This window comes from Equus przewalskii, chromosome 20 (assembly GCF_037783145.1).
Source record: "Equus przewalskii isolate Varuska chromosome 20, EquPr2, whole genome shotgun sequence".
Lineage (NCBI taxonomy): Eukaryota > Metazoa > Chordata > Mammalia > Perissodactyla > Equidae > Equus > Equus przewalskii.
Window position 1 is genome coordinate 8,406,383 of NC_091850.1, and position 17,742 is coordinate 8,424,124.

Consider the following 17,742-nt stretch of genomic DNA (forward strand, 5'->3'; position numbering starts at 1 on the left):
CATAAAGTATTTGTCTTTATATGACTTATTTCACTTAGCATAATGCCTTTAAGATTCATCCATGTTGTCGAAAACAGGAGGATGTCCTTATTTCCTGTGGCTGAATAATACTTCATTGTATTATATACCACACCTTCTTTATCCATTCATCTGTTGACGGGTAATTAGGTTGTTTCCATATTGGCTATTGACTCCTCAGTTTCTTGTATCATTTTTCCCCTGTCTAGAAAGCTTGTTCCCCAGTTCTCTTTATTATTATTCCATTCTTCCTGTAAGACCCAGTTTACACATCTTTTCTTCTACAAAGTCATCTCCAATTTCCTTAGTCCAAAAGTAATCTCCCCCTTATAGTCATTCTCATGACACTGAATATTTTTTAAATAAATAAATAAATATATACTATATGTAAATTTTTTAAAATAAACATTTAACTTAGGATAGGACTATATTTACAGAAAAATTACAAAGATTGTATAGAGAATTCCCATATACCCCTTAGCTAGTTTGCCCTAACTGTTCACATCTTACATTACTACGGTATATTTGCCACAACTAAGAATCTAGCATCGTACATACATTGAGCACTTTTAACTTATATTGTAGCTGACTCTTAACTATAAACTCCTTGAAGTCAGGCCCTGTGACCACTAACTCATTCATATCTGTAATATGTACAAAGTCTATGCATAGGATTAAGCACTGAGTGGGCACTAAAACAATACTTACTGAATGAAGGCATAATTGCCTTCACTGCCTATCTTAACAAAAACCCTGATGTTTATCGTAAGCCAACTTTTTACTGAGGTGGAACATACATGCAGAAAAACGTGATCATAAACATAGAGCTCAACGAATTTTCACAAAGTGAACCCACTCATGTAACTATCAGCCAGATCTTCAAACAGAACATTTCTTGCACATTTCCTTTCCCCAGAAGCCCCCCAATACATGCCTTCAAATGGCTACTGCCTTCTTATATAGTCCTCAGTTTCATTTTAATAATGGGACACAGTGTCATGGTTCATGATTATAATAACCCACTTTTATATTATCATATCCACGCAAAGTGGCTTGAATCTATCTATTAAAAAACTCACTGCTTGATTAAAGGAAGTACAATGAAGTAGATTTTCCAACAGCCAAACAATGTCCATTGTCTTTGTAGTTTATATAGCTTCTGCATCAAGGCCCAGCTTATGGTTGGGTGTACCCACTCTGGGCTGAAGGACAATTCTAGTCTAACAACATCAGTCAGGCCGGTGTAGGAAGTAGGACATAACCCATTTTGGTTTCTGTTCCCTTAGAAACACATGGAACAAAATAAAGTTTGCCAAATGGAAATATCCAAAACCACTGGGGAAATAAATGCTATTTTTAAGCTTTTGAGAGGCTATCACAAATAACTGGGAGGAGAATGGAAAGAATTCAAAAGCAGGTGACCTTTTAACAGGCAGAACACAGCAGGGTCAGCAAGTGCCTGGAGAAGGTTGTGACCTGGAGAAAGAGATGCTGAGATATCAGGTCAGGAGGGACATGTCACTGGACATGATGAGAATGGAGCCAGCTCTTTCCTAACCCTCCGAGAGCTGGACAGCAAAAAGGAAATCATCGTCCAGAAACGGGAGCTACGAGAATCCCTGGGTACTAAAAAAGGAACAGATTGGGAGAGCTGGGAGCTGGTGGGTTTACTGCTGGCAGCCAGGTCTGGAGTGTCGCCCTCACAAGGCTGGCTCTCCTCTAGTCTTAGAGCAAATATCACTCTGTGGAGACACCATGATGCCTAGGTGGAGACCACAGAGGCGAAGCAAGGGAGTCAGGAGGCGCATGGCCACAGTGTCAGTAGAGAGAGCTGCTCCAGAAAGGGGATAGGGAGCAGGGCAGGCACGACTTCCGGGTTCAGAGGGAAAAGAAAGCCACCATGACCTGTCTCTGCCCTTCTGAAATTATATCACTGCTTCACTGCTAGTTCTCAGATGGGTCAGGAATTGACAGCTACTTTGCAAAGTAGATGCCAATTACACAGATTGCCTGCTTTGTGGTGTGTATTTAAATCAAGACAGAGAATGTTGCCAGTTGGTCAGTCTAGCTTTCCTCACAGAGATAGCATTGAGGAATCTGGCTCGGCTAGAGACAGAGTTTGAGCCACATTTTCTTTCATAAAGGGAAAGCCTTCCCAGATCAAGCAAAGGGAGAGATGCAAAGAGGGAGATGCCAAGAGCTAGCTGTTCCCGCTTATCTTTCGGGTTACAGACAGTCACAGCTCCAAGCACAGCAGGGACCTATCCGATTTTGGTATTCACACAACTAGTAGGGGTGTATGCCCTTTACTAACCAGACTAACCAATGACACAGTGTGTAAGACCTCCTGGAAAAAAGGCCCCAGGAGCTTGAATTTACTCTCAAACCACCAGCTTTTCTCCCACCATCCCTTCTGCTACCACCGTCTTCAAAGTGACTCGCTGGAGATAAACAGAAATAGGCTGCAGCTCACAGAGAAGTTTTGGATGGCTCATGGCCTCTCCTTATCCCAGATATCTGGATTCCTACAAAAACAGGACACCAGTCTCTCCCAAAGTAGACAGAGACTTTCCAGAGGGCTAGATCACAGCAAGGCAGACAGGGCACTAGGTGGTGTCACTCTCCCTTCATTTAGGCCCAGTTCCTTCTTTGATTTTTTTTTCAGTAAGAGAAAGAGACAAGAAGAGTTTTCCCAAAGAATACATCGGAGCTTGTGAACAACAGAATTAAATAGGATGCTCGACGTCAATGTTCTAAAAGTCATCAGCCACTTATCTTCATGGGGAGTTTCTCCCTTCGTGGCAGCTCACCGTCTCCTCCTTGGTCTCTCTTTCTCACCTGAGTGGGAGGTGCAGCCTCTTCTGCCACAGGCCTCACTCCAACGCGAAGCTTGTGACATCCCACTGCACAGGCACAAGAGCCCAGCTTGCCGGTCTGCACAATCAGCCTCCTACTCTGGTTCTTTACTATCAGCAACATGGAAAAGAGCAGACGTTTTCAAGTTTCTGTCACTGTTGCACATATACTTGGTGAAATTCTTAGCTGGGATTGTATGCTCCACTAACCAAGAACCCCGGGGCAAACCTGGGGAAGGGCGCAGGGACGGTCTCTCCACTACCTCTGTGTTAGCTGGAACTATCCTAGGTGCCCATAAATTGAAATAATATTTAAGTAACTGAGGGTACGTCCACTAAGGGGGCTCTTTATGAGCTTTAAAGCAATACTTGTTAAAAGTACATAAAATGTTCCTGCTACAATACTAAGTTTAAAAGGCAGAATACAAAATAATTTAGTTATACCATGGCTGCAGATGAACAATGTTTACAACCTGAAAATCTGTTGCAAAGAAACAACGCCTTGGCCAGGCGTCCGGGAGGGCGGGGTCCGCGGGAAAGCAGGACCTGCTCAGGCCGGAGCCTTCAGAGAGGAGCCTGCTTCATCTCTGAGCAGGGATGACGTCACCCTAAGAAAACCAGAAAGTGCTGATTAATCACGAAGTCAGGACTACTCCCTGAAAAGAACTCGGGTAGGGGTGAGACGAGAGGGTTCCCCGACGGGACGGCGATCTCAGACGCCGCCGCGGGGCCGTAGTCGGGGCCGCCACGCCGCGCCGCCCAGCCGCCCCCACCCACTCCGTGGCCGGCCGCGCAGGGGCGCATGCGCAGCAGCCTGCAGCCTGGCCCCTCCCGCCGCTGGCCCGCCACCTGCTCGCCGTCGCCGGCCTGGCTCCTGCCCCGGGGCAGGTTCGCTGTGTCCTGCGACTGTTCGTGGTCGCGAACCGAGGAGCAGCGTCTTAAAGGTGACAGTCAGCATGGTGGTGAGACAGTTGTTTGGTCGAGATCTGTTGCAGTACCAGAGCTGAAGTGGGTAAATTAGATGTTGGACCGTAATTGGAAGACACTTGGATAGAGAGGCCGCACTTCTTATTTTTAAAGTATAGGGTTTTACAGCCGCCTGTTTTATTGAGATCTGTATTATAGTCACATATTATTCATGATTTTAGTTTTACTAAGATTGTTTTAACACTTTCATCCCGTTGTTAGCACACCGTAGTCTGCGGCTTTGGGGAGTAATTGGCGGCTCCCCCAGCTCCGTGCTGGAGTGGCTGGGCTCCGAGATCCAGAGCCAGGCTGGAGGCCGACAGTCCCCACAGGTCCTTCTGAGGAGCCACGGCAGGAAAAACAGAATGGGCATCTAGCAGCGTTGAGGTTGTAGATCCCTGGGGAGGCCCGCTGAGGCATAATGAATCTTGGATGCCAAAATCAAGTTTTCCTTGGAGAAAGTCCTCACACCGTCTGAAAGAGGATTTGCATAAAAGCTGTAGTGCCCTTGAGGAGAAAAGAAACTGATAGAAGGATTCAGGGGAGTCTGAGATGTCAGGAAAGATACCTTGCAGTGAAACATAACGAATGGCTTTATAAACTCTTCCAAGAAGAATTCTAGGTGAGGCCAGACACTGTTTTTAGGTGGATCAAGCAGAAGGAGGACTTGAAGCATTTTAAGTGGGAAGCTACAGGGTTCTGCTCAGAAGGAAATGCTAGGGAGTGTGCCCAGGAGCAGATGGAGTGAGGGACGCCTCGGTCTTGCCTTCACAGCATTTCTTCTTACAGCAGTTTCTTACATTAACTTGGCCTAGTGGTCAGTCTTGAAGGAGCTTCTACTGGAGTCCCTGCAGCTCAGTGCCCCAGCTCCCCCATCCTGTGCTAGTCGGCTGGTTTATTAGGCAAATATTAACCAGTGAACCACAGAGGCCCATGGTCCAGTGGGCAGGGTGTAGGAAATTACCTGGAACCTGGCGATGAATGGAGATAGAGCTGGAGTTTGGGTCCAGGTGAGCAGAACTGGCACCCCTCAAAAATACCCACAAACACAAATTGCCCTGCTTGTTTATTTTAGTCACATCAAGGCTCGTCACAATCTTTCTTTCATTTTCTTTCTTTTTTCCTTTCTCTTACTAAACAAAGGTCCCTCTGGGGTTGCTTTCTGAACTTCACCGGTGCAGTTCGTGATGCCTCCCGTTAGATTGCCTTGGCAGCGAGAAGGGCGTTTATCTGCCTTGGATCGCTGTGGGAGTCTCAGGCCTTTAAATCTTTTGAACTCACATCCATTGTTCCACACTAGCTGCTACCGATTCTACAACCCCGGTGTCCTCTTGATTATCTTTCTTTGGCTCAAATGTGATGTCTTTGCTGTCTCTTGGGCTCGAGGGGTGGGGATGCAGAGGAGGGTTCCTAAGCCATAATCAGCAGCTTGAGTCCCTGTGACCCGTTTGGAGCTCCTAGTAACCAGAGTCAACAACTAACTGGGTTAAGGGGAAACAGGAGCAGGTTTATGTAGCTCAGGAAAGATAATCCAATTCCAAGACATGGGAGGAATAGATAGGGATGTTTGGTAACTGCTAAAATCAGAGCTTCTCAAACTAGGGTTATCATCAGAATCACTTAGGAAACTACAAACTTCCAGGATTAGGAGTGGGGCAGACATCTGTGTTTTTCAAAGCTCTTGGGTGATTCTGACATCAGCCAAGGCAGGGCCCACTGGTCCGTGGCTTGCGCTACTGTGAATCAGGGGCAGCGCTCAGCTTAGGCAATACAGCATGTCTGAGGGTTGGGTTGCTGATCAGAACTTCTGAGCTTCCGGAGATACATTTGGCCTAGTTTTACAAAATTATAGCCTTACTTTTGGGGATGACCTTAAGACTTGGGACTTAGAGCTAAAGGGATCTGAGAAGAGGACAGAAGAACCTACCTCCTGAGTGACCAAGAAGCAAAGACCTACAGGTCCCTAAGCCCAGGGGAAGGGTGTTAGGCTCAGGTCAAAGAACCACCAGTGGAGACAGATAGTAACCGGAGAACCCAAGGTGGCTGCTGTTCTGCTGAGCATCCACCCCCCTGGTTCCGAGCTCGGCCAGCAGGGAGGAGCTGTAAGGTAAAGTTTAATAATAATAACCATTACTAAAACAAATGCTATTGTGGTCAGCATTTGTTTAGCACTGGGCTAGAGATACTTTACAAGTAGTAGCCAATTTAATCCCTCACAACAATCTTTTGAGGTAAACTTTATGTCTGATTTACAGTTGGGGAAACCAAAGCTCACAGAGTTTAGGTGCATCCTCTGAGGATTCCCAGCTAGTTGGTGGCAGAGACAGAACTTGAACTTAAGGCTGTTTGACTCCAGAGTGTGAGCTCTTTTGATGTCAGACTTCCCATTTCATGGGCCTGTTTAGTCCCAGAATGGAGTTGAATACAAGCTGAAGAGTTGAGGTGGTGGTGGTGAAAGATGCTTAGGGAATGAATGACAGTCAATGCTAAAAGATGCAAATAACAATTGATTTGAAAACTCACATCTTACATATTTAGGGTTGTTGTTTCAGTTTGGTTATTCGTAGTCTGAGATCTTGGTAGGTCCGTGACATCTTAATATCAACCTGAGGATTAGGTAGGGGCATCATAAACCAAGTCAGTGGAGCTAGAGGATGATTAAGTTCTAAATCTTATTTTAATAAACAATTTTTCATACCTTTCCAGAATCATTTAAAAGGAAACTGGTATAATTTTGTTACTATAACCCTCACATTTTTGCACTGTCTCTAAAGTGCTCACCAACTTGATTTGAAGAGATTGGCAATGACTTGGAAACCATGTCGTCCTTGTAACGTGGGTTTGAGAGTCTAGTGAGGGAAGAGGACAGAAATCTATATGTGAAAATAATCAGACCTTGGGGATCTTGGAGGGTCTGCAAGCACTACTGATTACTCACCAGCTGTAAGATCTCCCAGCATTAATCCATCTTGGCAGTGGGAAGGACATTACCAAATGACTACATTGCCTGCTGGCTTCTTCCAAAGTCCTGGCTGGAAAAGAAAATGAGTGAATATTCACTCTGGAAGGTAGGATTATTTCCTGCATAGAGTCTACCTCATGGAGGTCCTGCAGGCAAGTAAATCAGGATTTGAAATTTTATTTTTCTGTTGATCACATTCCAACAAATTCTGAAGCAACTAAGTCCATCTTGGAAGCAGTTTCCTTAAGGTTTAACTAGACTCATGTCAGGCCAACGACCACCAAGGTTATTTTTTAGCCCTATAGTAAATTTAGAGTGCTATGGAAATGTCAAGCCTTGCCCCATCAAATTGGCTGAGAAGGGCAAAATATTGCTTGGCTCTTGAAGGTGCTTTAACATTTTTAGGTCAATGTTTACTTCACTTCTAGCACATAGGAAGCTTGGAGAAAAGTGCACTTGTAGAAAAACAAAAAAGCAAAACACTTTTTTTCTGTATTGGTGGGATACATTTTACTCACAAACAGTAAGGATCACGTGGGACAGAAGGCAAAGGGAGCTGGCATGCAGGTGCATTTAGATGCTGGAAGAATTCTCTGGCCACCACAGGTTTTGAAATGGCTGCCTCTTCTTCAGGTGGTTCTCAATGAGATTGTCAGAAAACAAAGCCCCATTATTAACCGATAAGCCTCAGGAGACATTGAGTGTCTTAGATATGTAAAGGAGTGAGAGAGAGAGAGACAGAGAGCTGTACGTGTACCATTCTAGCATATTACTTGTTAGCAGAGAGGAGGTTTTTTTTGAATAGAGACACTAAATAGATTTCCCACATTATGCATACAGACAGGCTTTACCCAGGAGCAGGAGGCAGGTCATGGACCATATCAGAATGTCATCCAGGAATAATCCCCTAGCCCACTAGTTCACGAAGACGTCATTCTTAAACCTGGGACTATCACCAGTGTATGGAGAGACACTTTAGCTACTCGTATAGCTCACGGGGCTGGGAAGAATGTCTTTGATCCTCATCTTAGTAGGTGGCCATTGAATTACAGGTTTAGTGAAGAATAACTTCCTCCTCAGAAGGCTGCAGAAGGTTGGGGGCCAGAGGCAGAGGGCTGTCGCCCTGACAATGACTCACAGAATTCTCTTTAGTTATTGGAGACCCTGAACCTCCCGATCTTCTTCCTGAACAAGCCATGGGCCTCTGTAGATGAGATGGAACATCATATGGTCCAAGGCACAGATTATTCTCTTGTCACTAAATCTAGAGGCCTGTGCCCCAAGTTTTACAGAAAGACAAGTATTTGACTGGAGTATTTGCTGAAGGAAACAGTGAAGTGGTACAGGCTAAGTCAGATGGGACGGGCAGCACTTTTAGCTTCCAACTGCTAAATGCTACCTCCAAAGGTCATTTTTATCTCAGGGAGTGTTGACCAGATTCCTTGGAACTAGAGTCTAGGAACAGAGTCCACAAAAACAGGAGCAGACCAAGAAATTGCTGGTAGGAAAGGGAGAAAGAGAATCAGGATTCAAAGTTGGAAGAGAAAATTCCAAGAAGGTAGAATTTGGCAGGAAGAATATCGTGAGTGATCTCTGAGAGAGCACTTTTATAGAATTTCAGTAGGACTTGAAGGAGCATTCGGGCTGGCTAGCAAATGGAGAGGGCCGACAATGAGCGGGGCGAGCAGGAAGGGCTGTCATGCACATCTATGCTGTTGAGCATTGCATGAGGGTACCACATCAAAGGGGACATGACTCATATCATAGGCAACATATAGATATGATATTGCTTATGAGAATTTTGCCTGCAGATGCAGTAAAGTATCTTGCTCAAACAAAATCAGTACGTTATCACAATTTTCTGACATATGGAAATAAAGTTTCTTGGGGAATGGGTGCCTTTTTCTAATTCACACAAAGGTACCGTAGGGGCTAGCAATTGGCTTGAGGAAAAAAACGTACAGTACTCAATGAAATACTCTAAAGAGAATCTGTTTATTTCTTACTCTTATCAATACTATGGTTCAGATGGAGGCATTGAAGGTGGATATTTGATGTGGAAAGGGAAGCAATTAAGAAGGAGATCACTGGAAATGAATCTTTCTTTCTGTTTTAACCTGTATCAGAATGCAAGTACTTTACATGTTCTGAAAATTCCTAGGGTTTTGTTTTGCAGTCCTGTCTTGTCCTAACTTGCTTCCACTAGGGCTTGAGACCATTTCCTGTGGTTGCTAGATGAGATCTGAAAGTGGCACAAGAAGGGATAAGGGGGAGAGAATCACTACTCAGGTCAAAACCACTTGGCTTACATATGAAATCCTTGATGTATTTCAAAGCATCATTGGAAGCACATTAAAAGTAAGTTTGACTTTCACTTGTGACACCTTAGGTAATGAAGGTCCTCTAATAAATTCTCCCAATTTATTTTGTGTCCTATATCCTTGGGAAAAGATTTAGGAAAATGAGTTGAGTTTAAGGCAAACAGAACCATAGTACCAGAAAAAAAATCCACTTATCTTCCTTGTAGTATAGTTATTGCTGCCAAAAGAGAGGCACCTAAGAGATTATATGTAAAGAACAAACACTCTAATCTTGATGTTAGGATGGGGGACCTTTCACTGATTAACTTTTTGAATAACTAGTTTGCTATCTACTAACTTCGAGGTATTTCTTATAAAACGATGGCTGTGGAAAGATTATATGCAAACACCTGGATAAATCACCCATTGTTTCAGAGAACCCAACTGCTTTTTTCTATTTGATAAATAGGTGACTCACTTAGCCTTGGAACACTAGAAAGACTTACCGCGATCATTAATTACATTTCCCCATCATGTAAACATTGTGTTCAGGAAGGGCTGTAGTGGGCAGTGCTGTGAAATCACAACAGACAAGCTGTCCTGCTTGTCTTCTGGACTTCTCAGGTTGATTGTACAGGTATACTTGACTTTATGCAGTTTCTGTGAAAAATTCTGCATCTCAAAGAACACAGTGAATTTACCTAAAAGCTTATTACGTAAAGGAATAATTAAGGGATGTGATTCTTGGGTGAGAAAAAAATTAAAGGTATATTACCATTTTAGATTCACATGCCCAATAGATGTTTTTCATTCTCTAGCTTTCTGCTTTAGCGAAGCATCTAAGTTTGATTTTCAGAAAATAGGCATCAGAATTAGTTGGAGGAGCTTGTTAAAACCAAACAAAAGGGGCCGGCCCCATGCCAAGTGGTTAAGTTTGAGCGCTCTGCTTTGGCAGTCCAGGGTTTTGCTGGTCCGGATCCTGGGCGCGGACAAGCCACCGCTCATCAGGCCATGCTGAGGCAGCGTCCCACAGGCTACACCTAGAAGGACCCACGACTACAATATATAACTATGTACTGGGGAGATTTGGGGAGAAAAAGCAGGAAAAAAAAAAAAAGATTGGCAATAGTTGTTAGCTTAGGTGCCAATCCTTAAAAAAACAAACAAACAAACAAAAAACGACTCATTCTTGGGCTCCCACCCCAGATCAACCGACTTGTCATTTCTGAGGCCTGGGAAACTGATTTTAACAAGTTTCCGGACCCCTCCACCTCCTCCAGGGTGATTCTGAAACACATTAATATATTTATGATTTCACATTCTGTGTTGTTCCTCTGGTTGGGGGACAAGGAAGGAGAGAAGAGAGTTAGAGATTCTGAATTTTGGACCAAACCATGAACAAAGAGAGATTAACCTCTGTTGAAGCTTCTTTCTCGGTTGAAATAAATGAAGAAGTAGTTGGGGACACCTGGATATGTTCATAAAGAGCACACAACTGGATGTGTGGGCTGATAAGCCTGGGGCTGAAAACATTTGAAACTGCAAACGTGCAAAACCATGAATTGCATAGATATTTAGAATTTTTTTTAATAAATGGAAACATATTCTCATACAACTATCATTGTTTGAATCCTAATAAATTGGAATTTGTGACTCTTTTTTTGTTTTCGTTTTTTAAAGATTGGTACCTTAGCTAACATCTGTTGCCAATCTTTTTTTTTTTCTTCCTCTTCTCCCCAAAGCTCCCCAGTACATAGTTGTATATTGTAGTTGCAGGTCCTTCTAGATGTGCCATGTGGGATGCCACCTGAGCATGGCTTGATGAGCGGTGCGAGGTCTGCGCCCAGGATCCGAACCGGCAAAACCCTGGGCCGCCAAAGCGGAGCGTGCGAACTTAACCACTGGGCCATGGGGCTGGCCCCTAGAATTTGTGACTCTTTATAAAGGTAAACTTGATTCTTACCAGATAAGATGTTTGGAATTTAAAAAAATCTAGCAAAATATCTAAACCAAGAATTGAATGTTCCAAGGTTTCATAAATTAAGGATTTTAAAAAATATATTATAAATTATTGGATTCACCCATTAATTTTTGCCTGTTAACAGGTTTTTGTGATGCTATTCTGTCAAGTAATATAGGTACTTTGTAATTTCTCATAATTTCATTTCATCTAATTTACTCATACCCCATACATCTTAGTTTACATTATATGCTGTATGAAAGCAAATGCCATTAAAATATTATCTTTTTAGGCTTTTCGCTGAAGCTGTGTCTACCTGACAATCTGTGTGTAGCATTCTCAATCCTTTTGTGAAAGTGAACTAGAAGGAAAATCAGATTAGATGGCTCTAAAATGGTTAGGGAACCAAGTATGAGAGTTGCGTTCGTGGTCTCCAAGCATCCTGTGCCTGTGGCCGGGCTGTGCCTCTGGATCAGAGGTTGAGTGGAGGGGTCTCCTGGGGATTCCCTCTTGGTCCTCACTGTGGTGAGGCTTACAGCAGCTGCTTTCCCAGGCCTCGGCACTTCCAACCTTGGGCTGATGTGCAGTTTCACTCCCTTGTCTAGCCCATCATGACTTCCTGTTCTTTTTCTGTAATGTTTTTCAGATCCGCTCCTTCCTGTTGCTTTCCCAGGCCTGATTCTGGTCCAGGCTCTAATTACCTCACACACACCTGCACTCTCCTAACATCCTCTTTCCTGTCTACAACTTTTCCTCTCACCATTTTTTTCTTCACACAGTTGTTAGAATCCTCTTCCTTAAGCATCATTTCCATCACAGTGCTCCTCCAGCAGCTCCCAGTTGCATTAGATCCACCTCCAGGTCCTCTGCTCCAAAGCCCCCTCTTATTGCCTCGACCACTGTCTCCTTTACAGCTGGACTCCACTCCAGCCAAGCAAACGTCCTGACACTATGTCTATACAACGCTGTAACATCTGGTTAATCCAGTCAACTATGTCAAATCTTCAGTTAATCATCTGGATGTTTTGTCTACAAGATGCCAAACATCTGGATTGACTGAAGAAATTCACTACATTGATGGAGGTTTTTTTCACAACTGAATCCACCAGATGTTTTGGCATCATGTAGACACATTGCTGTCTCCTACATTTGTCTTAATAGCTTGTCTGCACAGCATTCTCTCCACCTGGAACATGACCTGTCTCAGCAATGCCATGTTCTCCCTTCTGTCCAAATTATGGTCAAAATTCCCTCTGCCACGAAACAGTTCTAGATTAATCCCACTAAGTTGATCTCTTGGTTCATTCTAGCATTCACTTAGTTTCTACATATATCATTCTTCTCAACTAAAATCACTGTTTTGTGTTTTTATTTTTGGGTGTTGTCCTCTTCTCCACCCCACTAGATTATAAACTCTATAGGTAAATATAAGGTGTACCACAGAACAATCTAGCTTGTGTGTGAGAGGCATAGTAGCAACTCTGGAAGTCAGACTTGTTTTAAATACCAGTTCCATTATTTACAGTGTGACCTGGACAAATTATTTAACTTTGCTAAGCCTTAAGTCTCCTCTTCATTTGTAAAATGGAGATAATAATAGAGCCTACCTCATGGAGTTGTTTCTAAGGATTAAAAGAGTTAATGCAGATAAAGTGCTTAGAAGAGTGTCTGGCATAAAGTAAGTATCCGTTAAATGTTAGCTTTTATCATTTTCTTGTTTATTCTTTCTTTTGACTGTGACAGCTAGGTAGGTAAGGCAGCTGTTACTATTCCCAAATGAGAGAGGAGAAAACAGATATTAAGAGGTTATATCATTTGCCTGTTAAATCAGTTGCAGGTGTGAAGCCTTAAAGCCTTACTTTCAACACATTACATGTTGACCCTCAGTTCTTTCTAGTTCAGGAATTAGAATATTGCTTTCTAGCAGGTACTCAAGGAAGGAATACAAGAAGAAATGTGTTTTCCTACAGACCGGTGGTTGCCCCAAACTGGTCTATGGATCCGTTGCCACCTGTGACAGCGTCTTATGTTAGAATGAGAAAAAGACAATGTAGTTAGGTTTTCCTAAAGCTAAATTTATTCAAATGTTAGAGCTGTCCCTGAACTGAGGTAGTATCTTTGCTTCATTTATAGTGTAAAAATGTCCTAACTTTATGAGATTATGGTAATATTAAATTATAAAATATGGAGTAACCCTATATTGGAAGCTTTTTTGGGGGAATGTATTGGTTTATTTATTTATTCAATAAATATTTACTAAGTGTCTACTATTTGTTAGGCATGGTTCTGAGCACTGAACAGTAGTAAACAAGCTGACAAAAATCCTTGCCCTCCTGGAGGGCGTTCTAGGGTGGGAGATGGACGATAAACAATAAATAAGCAATTAACCTCTCAAGGTTAAGTTCCCTCATCTGTAAAATGATAAGAAGAGCCCCTATTTCATAGGGTTCTTTGTAAGAGTTAAATAAGTTAATAAGGCAGATTGCCTAGGAGTTTATAGTGCCTTTGAATATAACTGGAGAGGGAGATTGAGAGAGATTGAGCACGTGGGAAGGGGACGGATTGCAATTTTAAAGTAGACTAATTACTGTGGGCCTCATTGAAAACCTGCCATTTGAGCAGACTTGAAGGAGCTGAGGGAGTCAGCCATTTGGACATCTGGGGGACAAGCGTTCCAGGCAGACGGATGGGCCAGTGCAAAGCACCTGAGATGGACCATACCTAGCTCATTTGATGAAGCGCAGGAAGGATGGCTGGTGCAGTGAGTGATGGGGAGGGTAGTGAGAGAGGAGGTCGGAGATTGAGGGGAGAACGTGGCGATCACCTAGACCCTTGTAGGTCATTGTAATGACATGGGCTTTTACTCTGAATAAAATGGGGGGCCATTGAAGGATTCTGAACAGAGAAGTATAACAATGTGACTTATGTTTTAAAAGGTTTCTCTTGGCTGCTATGTTCATAATAAATTATAGGGAAACAAGGGTGAAAGCAGGAAGACTGGGAATTGTGCTATAATAGTAGTTGGCATGAGAGTTGTTGGTCCCTTTGACCAGGGTGGTAGCAGTAGGAAGTGGTAACTAGTAGTGAAGGTCTGGATATATTTTGAAGGTAGAGCCAACAGAATATCATAACAGACTGGATGTGGGGTGTGAAATAAAGACAGGAATCCAAACTATTTGGCCTGAGCGACTGGAAAGATGGCATTGCCAATAACAGAGGTGGGGAAAAGTGCAGATGAAGCAGGTCTGGTGGAGGCAGGGCTAGGAGGTGGAGATGAGAGTTTAGTTTTGGACACTTCGGGTTTGATGGGACATGAAATCCACATTATGGGCATTATGAAATTTCACTCTGAAATAGACCTATGCCTCACATAATATCATGTATAACTTTTCTAAATTAATTCAGAAATCACTTATTGAGTTCTTTGGTTGCTTTGGTGATAGATCCATTCTTAATCAGTAGTCTCATTTACACCAATAACATAGTATAACTTTAGAACAGAGATAAAATGATCACATTCCAGCTCTAATAAAATATTTCCTCAACAATTGCAAATTAAAGAACAGTTTACACACATCACACACAAAAAGAGGAAACTCACAAATTATGTTTACTCACAACTGTTGAGAACTAACCATAGAGCATATCCTTTAGTCATTTATTTTCTATACATGATGCCCTTCATTGTAAGTATATTCTGTTATTAGAGCATTTGAATATTACAATAAAACTCCAACTAGATTAAATTCAGAAAATAAAGGGAAAATCACTTAGGAGTTTTCTGCTCTCAAAATTATCCTGATCTTTAAAAGGTGCCAGAACTTTAGCAATGATTATTGTTTTTGGCATCAAGAGAGTGAGAAAAATAATAGTTTTCTAAAAGACCAAGAACACCTTCTTTTTGACTGGTGCTATGAAGAAAGCCTCCAAAAGATATTTTTGCTGATCTAATAACATGAATTAATACCACTGTCTAACCTTAAAGCAATAATCCCCAGCAGATGTGGAAGAGACAGATCAGAGCCCTGTCTGCATTTCATGTGGAAGCCAGTCTTCTCTTCTCTCCAGGTAGGAGTCTCCATCCCTAACCCAAAATAACTTAAAGAAAAAATTGAATGATGAATCTATACATTATCACTTACAGGGAATAATTCAAAGAACTATGATTATATTTCTTTCCTTCCTCTCCCCTCTTTTTTTGTGTGAGATTTGGTTGCTTCTTGAATTGAACATATGACTAACTGAGACAAAAAAGACAGAGGGAAAAATAAATGTGAGCCAAGTGGCTTTGGAAAACTTCATCAACAGAGAGTCTAAAGATACAAACTAGTCATAAAATCATAGGGTGCAGATGTTGCTAGAACTTAGAACTTAACCAAGCTGTGTGAAGTAATCACATAAAATAGAAATATGCATGAAGATTGTGATCTTGGAAAAAGGTTAAAAGCCTTTGTGAGTTTTTTGTGCCAGTGCAAGAGTTACTGTATAAGCTGTTAGCTAGCAGAGGAACAGAATGGGAAACATAACCAGTGTATACCGGGGCTTCCTTTGGTGGCTTGAAATCAGCCACGGTGAGTCTTTACACCATGGAAATCAGCCAATGCTGCAAATCAGGGCTCTTCTTTCTTTCCATCTTTCTAGGGAGCCAGTTTACAGCACATCACTGAAAACAACTCTCCCCAGGGATTAATAAAACGCTCAACACCTGTGACAAAGACATTCGCCTATGGCTTTGGTGAGGGGGATTTTTGGGAATAAACAAGTATTCTTTCTATAAGCAGGGAACTTCTAATACCCATTTTAGTAAGATTTGCTGTTTTATTCTTTCTCCTGGAACTCAAATTTCATCAAATCCTTATTAGAAAGAATTTCTCTAAAATATGGTTCCTGTTTCACTTCTCTTCATTAAAAGCTAAAAGAGGAAAGGAGATAAAAATATGTGTGGGACAGGAACCTCCTGCTTTCTAGTAAGCAGAAGTGGTATTGCCTGATAAAGTGTATAGAGTCACTGGAATGGAGGCAAAGCCATAGAGAAACCAGACCTGCTCTTTTTTTGTGAATGACAGTGGTAAAGAATGTCACCCCTCTTAACTTCTCTACACCCTGTATGTACAAATTGCTTATACCGATACCACCCTCAATGGTAACTCACTTCACACCTCCATTTTCTTTCTTCTTATCGCCAAGATTAAACAGCATGTTTGGGCAATATTCTGCATCTATCTAACCTTTTCCGTACAGGCCACACTGACACAACAGAACAGGTTTATGTACCTCACACGTCAGATCCTATCAAGAAACTTGGTAGTGACAGTTTGATAAGGACACCATAGCTTATTGAATGTGTTCTAAAAACAACAGCAGCAAACCACTCATCTCCTCACACTTTTTAATGACCTTGTTCTACGGTGTCCCCATTTTTAGATGCAGCAGATGCATTACTGACTGTGTGGCCTCAGAGCATACAGAGAGCGGAGCGCATGTGACAATGTTTGTTTTGATATTACACCATTAAAAATTCTAGAGAGATCTGCATTTACTTCAATAACCTATTAAGAAAGGAGAAGTCTAGGGTTAGTTTTCACTTTCCCCTTGCCAACAGTTTCAACCAAGATGAAAAAAAGGCTTGTCAGAAAATGAGAAAAAAAGATGGCCAGGAATTGCTTTTCTCTTTTGCTCTCCAGAATGTCCAGCACTGTCATAGACGAACAGTGAACAAGAATGCTAACAAACTTCACTGTTTCAGGACAACATCCCTAGGGCAAGACGCATACAGGAAGAATAAACCTAAATAAATATAAAATTAGAACGAACTATAAAGGCTAATTTTCTTACCTGTTTTCTTTTTTTTCGTCTTTGAAGTAATTTTTTTTTTTGAAATTCATATGTCCCTAACAGGCCCTATGACATTTCCAAAGACTTTACTATAAGCACATTTAATACCATATGTAACAGATAATTAAATTGTGTTCTTAAGCTTCTAATAAATTGTTTCTGCAATTATTCAGTTAAGTTCAAAGTGAATTTTATTATCATGGTGAAATTCTTCTGATGAGATTCTAATCTCTGTGGAATTTCACATCTTTCTGCTCCTTGTGATTAAAGCAGGATAAGGAGCACTCTACCACTCTGAGGATTTAAGTTTGTCGTTCAGTTATGTTTTTAAACCTGAAAACATTCTTCTTCTGGCTTGTGCTTTGGAGAGAATACCACACTGGTAAAGGTGGACACATTGGAGGAGGAATGGTAGAGAAACCTATAGGGTACAGATCCAGTGGTGCATTTCATAATAACCAACAGACTTTGTGAGTTTGGAAAGCAAAATTTTGCATTGTGTGTATCTCTAATATAACCAATATTACAACTTTGTGGTGAGGGGAAGATGGGGCACACTTCCAAACACTGACTTACGCTTTGGTGGCTTTGAGTTTGACCACTCTGCATTCCAGTGAGTTGACATTTCCCCAGAACATCTCTATCATGCCCCTCTCCTCCTCTTTGAAACTTTCTCCTACTTCTTGAAGCAAACAAGAAAGGGTTCTTGTTAGTAGTGGGAGTGCTGTCTTCTCACCTCAGGTCTAGATGTGATCATAAAGAAAAAATTATGAAATATTTCAGGTGTACCAAAATGTATAAAGAATAATACGAGGATTGAGTACCCACCTTCTACTTTAAGGAATA